This window comes from Grammomys surdaster, unplaced genomic scaffold (assembly GCF_004785775.1).
Source record: "Grammomys surdaster isolate TR1022 unplaced genomic scaffold, NIH_TR_1.0 126115, whole genome shotgun sequence".
Lineage (NCBI taxonomy): Eukaryota > Metazoa > Chordata > Mammalia > Rodentia > Muridae > Grammomys > Grammomys surdaster.
Window position 1 is genome coordinate 266,170 of NW_021620923.1, and position 10,495 is coordinate 276,664.

Below are 10,495 nucleotides of genomic sequence, written 5' to 3' on the forward strand. Positions count from 1 at the left end.
AGTGATGCACTGGTTATCTTGTTAAGATTCCTCATCTCAGCCATGTATTTCTACAGTTGTAACATCCCGTTATGGAGATTTATTTTATTCATTTATTATTTATTAGATATTTTCTTTATTAACATTTCAAATGTTATCCCCTTTCCCAGTTTCCCCTGGAAACTCCTATCCCATATTCCCTCCCCTTGCTTCTATGAGAGTGTTTTCCAACCCACCCACCTGCCTCCCCACCCTGGCATTCCCCTGCATTGGAGCATTCAGTCTTCAATGCATTTCAGTTCTACTTTAGCATAATGAAGTCTATCAATGGATCTCGATTAGAATAGTCTAAGAACTGTATCTTTCAATATATTAAATATAATATGTATTGTATGTTAACATTGTTCCTAAGTGTTTAAAATGGAGATGAATTCTAAGATGTACTACTGAAACATATTGTAGGTATTTACTCTGAAAATACTGTGGAAATACTCTCTCTGTTCAGAGCATTTACCACTCTAATCACTGTGTTTCATTAATATCATTCTATAAGTGTATATAACAGCCTGATTTCTGAGCTTTGATATATCCGTATTTTCTAATTGTCATACCTGTAAGTTGAAAAACAGTAGAAGAATATAGAAATTAAAATGTTTGGTCAAGTTTAAGTTTTCATTGGTAATATGTACACTTGAACATTTTAAATGTCATATATATATATATATATATATATATATATATATATATACACTTAAAAACATGTATCCTTATAATTGGCTTATTTTCTTACTTTTGGGTTATAAAACAAATATTTTCAAGTGTCAAATTTTGTCTACACCATCCTTTCCAATTATACTCTTTGACGGCGTCTACTATTTAACTCACCTTTGATCTAAACTCGTTGAACTCATAGTCTGTGCACCTAATTTTATGACTAAAGGGTGCACACATTTTATCATCAGAGCTGCCTTAATGCCGTGAAAATGGCAAAGGTGATGCAAAGGATTTTATTAAATTATATTTATTAACACTTTACAGCAATGCAATGCCTTTCAGTGCACATGTATTTCTCTATTATTTAATGTTTACTATTCTCATACAATTTGTGGCCAGTAGTATCTATAAAAGTGAAACTGGAAGTAGGTTTTGAAGTCTTCATATACTGTGATATGGTTGGTGGACTCTGTCCTGAAGCCTGTAGGAGAATTACTGCTGGTTCAAACCAAGAGCAGAAGACAGGTCTTTTAGAAATAATGGCTGATGATGAATGTCATACAGAATGCATTGATGGGAATGAGAGCTGACCAATTAACTGACAAATGTCTCAACTCTTCACTGACCTCCAATGTTTAATATTTATTAGGGTATCAACTCATATTATTGATTTTAATGAGTGGATCATAATGTTCTCTGCTATACCAAAGCACTTTTATTAGACCGTTGATAATGCAAAGAAGGAAGTGAAGACAAAAGAAAGAGAGTTATTGATGAACGATGAAGTACCTATTTGGTAACAATGCAGTGCCATGGATCCATTCATTGGATGCCTGGTGAATAGAGCATGGTGACAGATCAACAACATAATTTAGCCAATAATTTTATTTAGGTACATATGGCTGATGAATATATTTTCCCTTTTTTCTTATTTGATAGGCAAGTGTAGGTTTATCAGATAATCAGTGGATTTTTCACAACAGATCGTAATAGTTGATGTATGTCTACCAGATGATCCCGAATTGCTTAAATCTAGATACACTGCAATTAATTGAAGAGGTAAGTTTCCTAGAAAAAAATAATCATAATTTAACAATTTTCTTTATCTTGTTTCTCTCTCTAATAAAACCACCTTGACAAAAGCAATGTAAAAGGAGGTGATCATAGTTATAAATTTTACTCAATCCATGTGGGAAAGTCAAGAAGGCAAGGGACTTGAAGTGGGTAGTCTATTAAACTCTCAACTAAATTAACTCTTTGATCCCTAAATTGATTTTCTCGAGATATTTAACAAAGCAGGAGAAAAGAAAGACAACAATACTAAGAACTGAGGTTTATAAAAATACATCCAGAAAAGTTATCTTGTAAAGAGAAGAGAGATGTTTGCTGGTTTGGAAGTCATATAGAAATAGATAGGTGTGCAATACTGCTTGATAATTACCAATATTAGTTAATGAAAAATCTTCTTTGTATGACTATTATTAGTTCACACTCATGTTACATTTGGATCATTGATTTTTGATTGTTACAAAAGATTTGGATATTTGAGTATTGAACGTGGATCACAGTTAGAAATCCAATACTCATCTCCTTGCCACAGCAATGGGCAAAGAGACATCTTGTTGGTGGAATTGATCTTATATGAGTCAGGGGCAGAGCAGATGGCAGTCCTTTGTTCATCCTAGATTGATGCCTGGCTTGGCGGCCAAAGCTGTCTTATGCCTAAGGCTCATATAAATCAAATCTAATCCAATCCAGGCAGCACAGTGCAAAAGGAGGAAGACAGATAGAGACCTTTGGACTGCCATGCCACCCAGTGGCATGATCTTCATCATATGGCAGTAGTGGGCCATAGATACCTGCTTGTCATCCCATCACATAGCAGTTGGAGGATATTGCCCAGGGCCTTGCCAGCCTTTTGGCCAGCATGCAGCAGGAGCCACCATAGTGTGCAAAAATGTGTTGGTGAGATGGGAGAGAAAAAGAACTGGAGCAACTTGAACATTATGGAGAAAGATAAAATTGGAGACTCCAGGGTGGAGAGGAGTAGCCTTTTGTAAGGGGGCAGCTCCATGACCTGGGGACATTGTGAAGTCCCAGTGCAAGTCTGCCACTGAATGTCATGTTTAAGTCCCTGGGTATGTATTGGCATGGATTGGTGTTAATGTCCCTGGCTCATATTACCACGAGAAAACATGGGGATGTCCTTGGTGGAGGTAGTCACATGGGAAGGCATGGATTTCCAGGGGCTGTGCATAACTGGCCCTGCCACTTACTGGATACAAAGCTCTGGAGAGCTGGCCTGATCTCTCACCAGGTGGAAGAATCTGGGAGATCAGGCCCTGACCCTTGCCAAGGCAGTACAATCAAGTTTGTCCTGATGGCAGGTGTGCAGGTGAGCCAGCCCCTAGGGCATGAGTGTGGGAGAGCTGGCTTTGTCACTTGTCTGCAGTGGGGTGGCATGGGCACAGAGGTGATGTCTCCACACACTCATCATTTCACAACGATGACAATCAGGGAAGCTGCCACAGGGTCATACACTTGGGAGAGCTAACATTTCCCCTTACCCCCTGCACTTTCAGGTGAGGTGCAGGATGTGCCCTGTGCCTCATCTGTACATTTTAGTCAAGCTGTCCACAAGAACAAGAAAGCAGTAGTGCTGGCCCTGCATTAGTCTGGTATGAGACCAAATGGGCAGGGTGGTGATGCTTCCTCCTCCTCCCCTTCTTGCCACCTGCAGTAGTCAGGAGAGTGGACCTGGGGTCATGAGAATGGAAGAGTTTGTCCTGACCTATTACTGGCTGTAGCTCTATGGAGAGTGTGCTCTGAATTTCTTCTGGGTAATACAGCGGAGTTGACCCTGATCATAAAGGCATGGGTGAGCCAGCCCAAGAGTATGAGCATGGGAGACCTGTCCCAGTCCCAGACAGGCTATAGAACTTGGGAGGGTGGGCCCTGAACCTTGATTGGGCACCACAGTGGAGCTGGCTTTGGAGGTGTGGCTTTGAGTGAGTTGGCCCTGAGTGCATGAGAGCAGGCAAGCTGACCATGCCTCCTATTGATGGGCGCAAGACTGGAGACCTCACCCTAATCCTGTAGATAAGGGAGAACTGGAGGTCCAGCCAGCTCAGCAACCACCCAGGTCCACATCCAGGCCTCTAAATTGGCTGACCCCCAAATCTTTATCATCTGCAAACAGTTGGGATATGTGAAAGGGTCAGCCTTGCTGTTTCGAAGCTGCAGGATCTAAAAAGATACAGGATAACCGGAAGGAGTCCCCATGAGGATCTACTATTGATGGTGTCACAGAAGCCAAAGATCTAGAACCAGACCAATGGCTCATTGAAATGAACATTTGTAAATGAAGATGTGTAGACAGAGGGATATACTGTGGGACACCTTATGACACAAAACAGTTTTCACAATGGAATGCTTTCTATGCTTTGCTTTTGTTGTTGTTGCTGCTGCTGCTGGTGTGTGTGTGTGTGTGTGTGTGTGTGTGTTTGTGTGTGTGTGTGTGTGTTATTTGAGAGGGGGGAGTTTGCAAGGACACAGGTTGTAGATGAGCAGGACAAGGTTGCATGATGTGAACCTCACAAAGAATCAATAACAAAGTTTAAACAAAAAAGAAATTCGATATCATGATGTCAGTAAATCTAGTGTTTACTCAGGACATCATATTTCTCACATAGTGATGTATCCTCTCTTAAAAGAAACCATAAAACATCTATCCACAAATGGAGTAGAGTAGAAGACACTTCTAGCATGTCTCTTGCTAAGTATGCATTAATCACATTTGTGAGGACTTCAATTCTTTGAATTTAGTGACCATCTAATTTCCTTACCTCTTGACATAATTAGATAAAGTAAGAATTTTAACACGTGAAATTTAGGAGACAAAGTCATCACTCCATAAATAACCCACATTTACAATTGTTAGGATATTTTAATAATTATATGATTAACATATTTGCATTTCAGCACACTGAGGCATATTTTCCTTCAGGAAAAGAACAAAGGATATTTGTAATAAGTGGAACATTGGCCTAACTAACTTTTCACAGTGAAGCATATTTAAAAGTGATGGAAAGGGAATATTAGCGATTACCAATAAGTGTCAGTATGAAATGCCTTCAGGCCAACAGTGTGGTCCTGCATTTGTACAAATGATTCAGGGCTTTTGTTAGAGGTCTCACACACTATCCTCATAGCTCAGTCGGTTAGTGACTCTTTATCTGAAAAACGGTGCCTTTCATGAAATTTCTGGAAAATGTATTTTTGTCACACAGAGCTCTAGTCTGGTTTACAGAACCCAGCTCTGTGCATTACTCAAAGGGACAAGATAGTTTGGATCCGACAATCCATTTCTGTGAACCTGTGCTACTGTCACTCTCCCTACTGAGCATGCCACCTTTATTTAAATAATTAAGTTTGCTAAGTAGATAAAAAATGATACTTCTTCACAGACTAAATTTTACCCCAAAGTCCAATAAAATTAATAGGATACATTTTTACATGAAACATGAATGGAATGTATAGTCCCCCTTCCTCTTGTTTCTTCAGAAGGATTTCAAAGTCAGAGCTACAAGATAGAAGCAGCATTTTAAATAAATCTATATATATATTTGAGAAAAAACCAGTTTGATAGGTGTTTGCAATTTAGTTCACCCATGTTTATGGGTCTGTGGCACAGCAATGTTGATAGTTCATTCAGGATTAAGGTAGAATGTTAAGATATTAAGTGCACTCTACAATCAATCACTAATTAACCAGTTAAATAATATAACAGTGATGATAATATTAGCAATGGCAAGCTTCTTGTAAATAATTACTTTCTTTGGAACATCTGTGCCAATAATGTAAGCACGCTTTGATAATTACTGAAAATGAGAGATAGCAAAAAAAAAGTATAAATGTGTATTTTTGAACACTTACCTCTTTAATATAAACTGAACTTTGGAGTTTTATGGGGAAGACTGTCATAGAGTTTTATTATTTAAAGGAGTATTATAATTCATTTTATTTTGAACCTAAAGATGCAACGCTTGCACCGAGTTGAGACAATTTGGGGATAAAATATAAAGTAAAACCATTACTATTTATTACTGTTCTCAGTAAAAATTTAGAACTTACAACATAGCCACAGTACCTTTCTATTTTGTTGACATTAAATGGTATTTAAAATATTTGAGGAGGAACGGAGTGGTGATATCTCATTGTTACAGCACACTCAATCCTGTTTTTATGTTCATTCCCAAGACGTGTGTGAGTGCACTTCCAGAGGAATAGCTTCTGCATACTTAGGGAGACTGGCATAGAACTCATCTTAACATGGGTTTAGAAATCAGATATAATTATTGGCTGTCTTACATGCAACAATTGTAACAATAATTGTAAAATAATAAATAATACTTTTAAACCATCTAGGTGAAATATATACAGGAATCACAGCACAAGGTTTTAAGTCATAATTGTACTCTTTTGTAACAAGAACAAAACTGACCTTAATGTTCTGAAACAAGATTTATCACAGTGACCTTTCTGCAAGCCATGGTTCCTCTTGTGCTATTATTTTTTAAAAATAGAGACATTTCTTTCTCCACTTTGAAAAAATAGTTTTACCATTTTATCTAGAAGTTATTGCTGACACTTGGAAACCATTTCCTGAAAAGAATCAAACAAGGAGAAAACAATTCAAAATTTTAAATGATGAATGATAATCTTGACCAGCTTTTAAATTATTATATGACTTAGCATTAAAATTTAGGACTTCCACAAATATTGATATTTGCTGGCATCAACCCATCCTTCCTGAGTTCTATTTCTCCATGACCACTGGCTGTCCCACAGTGTGAGAAATTTTTACGTCTATGAATTTCAAGCCTCCCAATATGCAAATAGAAATGAAGAAGGGAAGTGACAACCCAAGCTTTCACTACTCTAGAAGCAGTATACACTGAAGGTGTAGAGGTTATGCATAAGGAAATTCATCTATCTGATCCATTTTCCATTTTCCATGACTTAAATAGATTTGTAACTAAATAGTATTATCTGGAGAGACAGAAATGCCTTTAATAAGGTTAACCTAATATGTCACTTTTCTTTGAATTCTGTTTTGATTGCTTTTGAGATAGCATCTCCTCCAAGATATCCTGGTGCTTACTATGTTCCTCAGATCACCTCAAACTTTTGCCAGTGCTTCTGTCTCAGGGTCCCAAGTACTGGGATTATAAGCATCAGTCAACATGGATGTCAACTTCCTGTACCAATAAAATACTGGAAATCAAGTCATAAAAGGCCTGGTCCTTACTAGGCTTATGTTCTCTTGATCGAATAAGTAATAAGTTAACATTTACAGTGCAAAGCTTGTTCAAAAGACAAGGCCATTTTGGTTTCCTGGCCTCAGGAGCATAAAGGCTTTGGACTTGGTAGAGTGGTGATATGAGAATCATCCTGACTCATCCAGGATTTCTGATCTCAGTTTGCTAGACACAAGTTTTATTCCATACCTAAGATATGATCATCTAAAGTGTCACCACACTCTGATCATTGTTTCTGAGTAAGGTTAAAAGGGAGACAGGATTGTTCCCGATGGAGAGATCAATAGAAAGGGAAAACTGAACCAGGGAAGCAGTCAGACCGACATCACTGCTGCTCTTGAGCAGTTTGATGTAGAAGGGTAGGCAAAAGTAGTGCTAACTGACATGGCTGAGGAATGGAGAAGGTAAGACAGGAAGAGTCCTCTAGATAAGGTTTTCTATAAAGGCCAGAAGCAAATGCTGCAAAAAGAAGCAGATATGGTTAAAAACTATTTTTATCATTTTTTATTTGCTTTTGCTTCTTTAAATTTTTATATATGCACACATATAATTATATATGTTATATATAATAATCATTACTTCTATTATAATAGAGGCATAGGAATGGGTGATTTGCTCACTATGCATTGTTTTCATCTATAAGAAAATATGTGTTTATATGTGAATAGAAATTTGAGTAAACGTAGAGTTGTGTAATAGATTTTCCTTTTATTGTTTAATTAAAATACACTTACATCAGTTATCACCTTCATATACTCCATCCTGTACCTCTTATGTTTACAAACCCACCCTGCTCTCTCATAAATCCATTGCCTCCTCTTCATTAAGTATTATTTCATACACATCTAAACAAACAATTGTATAAATGCCACTCCCTCCTGACTCCCTTCAGCGTTGTCTACATGCATGTGTCTGGGGCTAGACTCTTTGAATTGGATAGCAAATCAGGGCATTCATTCCTGGGAATGAGTAAGACTCCTTTTCTCTGCAATTCTTAATTGCTTGTAGGTCTTCATCTTGGGGTGAGGCCCTTGAAGTTTTCTCCATTTATGCTGAATGTCAACTAGTATGGAAATTGTCCAGGTCTTGTCTAGGCAGCCATGTTATTTAGATTTCATGGATGTTGTTTCTCTGCAGTAGCTAGAAAGTGTAATCTTACAGCTGCCTTCTAGGTCCTCTGACCAATTTTCCTACCAGTCTTGCTTTAGCCTTCAAGGTAGGTACATTGGTTCATCACATTCCATTGTCAGTTTTTCTCTGCATTTTTAATTGCAACTTTCCAAATTTGTGTCCTTCTGCTGCATAAAGAAATATCATTGAAGAGAACTCTGAGCAACACTCATCTGTGATTTTAAGGAGTATTACGTACTTAGAATGCAATCAGAGTTATACTGGTTTCTCTTCTTAGATCCATGTTCTCACTAGCTGGCTAGGTTTATAGCACCAACCATGATTTCCCTGTTGTTAAGCTGACCTTGTGTTGAATTATACAGCTGTTGGTTACTACCAAGATGTGAATGATATTATTGCACCTTTGAGGATGTCTTGGAATGCTAATCATCATTGTGGTTCATAGGCATCACAGCTGAATAGTACTATTGACGGTTTTCCTCCCTTCTCACCATGCATATCGTCTTCCACTATTATGAAAGCTAGTCCTCAAACGAAGGCTTTTGGGTTGGTTTCAGTCAAATCCTCCAAATCCTATGTTCAAAGTGGCATATCTTCCTGCAGTCTACAAAGGGAAATAGGAACAACCTACATTGTATTGAGAGACCTTGGTTTCCCCTACCAACAGTTTGAAGTGACATTTCTCGTGCATGATATCAGGGGATTGCTAGAGCAATAAGAATGGTTGGCTTCCTTATGCCCAGTGCATGAAACTGAGTAGAATATAGAAATTTTCTGTTAAGATTTCTGACATAGATTTTTAAAAATGATGCTCAAAACAGAATATTTCTTAGTTTCTAAATGTTATCATTCAGGAAATATGCAGTTGATGTAACATAAACGGTACTTAATTTTTAAATTTTTCTAAAACATTTCTACTATATAGGTACTTATTTCATGAACAAATCACACCATTCCACAATTCATTTCAAAATTAGAAGGGAATATATTTTTGTAGATATTTTTAACAATATAATACTACATTCCAAGCAACAGGAATGGTGTATGGAAAATTATTGTTAAGGAACAACTTTATTGTTAAATCAATACAGCCTTTGACTTAAAGTCAATTTGCTTAGGGTTTTATATGGCTTTATTGATTTAAATCATAAAAGATACAAAAGAAGAAACATTCGTACAGGTTCAATAGCCTAAAAAAGGAGAAAATACCTAGTCAAAACCTCAACTTGTAACTCATTGTGCTTTTGAGTACAGAAGTTTGGGAACAAAGAAAATTGCTTCTTTTTCCTTTTATATCACCACACTGTAGATATCTGCAGTGTGTCTGCTGTGTTAGTTTCCACTGTCATCTGCCCTAGTTATTCTATGTGAGATGGACACTACAGGCTACTTCTTCAGAAAGCAGTAATTCACACCCCTCAGAGCGGAACATAAATTGAGGACATGTTCACTTTGACCTGTAATTTAAAAGCTTGACTAATGCTTTGGATTTTCTTATTTGGATTTAATTTTTAGTCAGTTTATTTTCTGACCTGGAAGAGTGGAACATATTTACATTTATAAGAAGCTTTGACTTTCATGACTAATGGATGTTAATTGCTATGACAGTGACATTTTGCATCTTACCCATATTTCTAGGTTACCTTTTATAGGAAAATCTTTGAGAACAAAATTACCAGGGCTTTTAGGAAAAACTAAAGTATACTGCTTTCTAAAAATAGAAAATTATTGCTAACATAAAATTTAATTTATGTCACATGGGACCTTAAGAATTTAATTTTTTAAAAAAATTCTGTTTTATGAAGTAGTAATCTTGATTTTTAAGGCAGTTAGTAATTACATGAACAATAATGAATTATTCTGCTTGAGCCTCCAAGATTATTTTTTGAACATTCTTGTCCTGTGTAGTACAGATCAGACTCAGGAAGTATAACCCCTTGAATTAACAAATAATATTTAGAAACCACTGGTTTCCCTCTGATAGTATTTTATAGATGCTCTGGTAGTTATTATAATCCGTTCTAGCTGGTTCCACTAAGCCTGTTCTTCCCTGTAGGACATTTTTAATCTCATTATTTGGTAGGAGCTCAGTTTGTAGGCAGACATTTAACAAAATGTTTGAAATGCACTTTCGTCTCAACCAGAGAAACCTTGTTTATCTATGGTGCCCAGCTGTGCACAGCTCAAATTCAGAGAAAAAAAATTTCAATTTTAAAAGTCATACAGAAAAAGTAAAATAAATTAAATGTGTTCTACTTCAGAATTAAATAAATATTAGTCAATGTAAAGCAGTTAAAAGAACTGTATAATTTCAATTTTATGTACCCAGAGTTTAAATATTTATGTTTCTA

At 36.7% G+C, this 10,495-nt stretch overlaps 1 non-coding gene across 1 annotated transcript; it reads left to right on the top strand.

Moving 5' to 3' along the window:
- Window positions 1–2,285: 2,285 nt before the first annotated feature.
- LOC114611560 lies at window positions 2,286–2,428 on the top strand. Its single transcript, XR_003709860.1, has one exon. It is a non-coding gene; the product is annotated as a small nucleolar RNA SNORA48 (small nucleolar RNA).
- The last annotated feature ends 8,067 nt before the right edge of the window (window positions 2,429–10,495 follow it).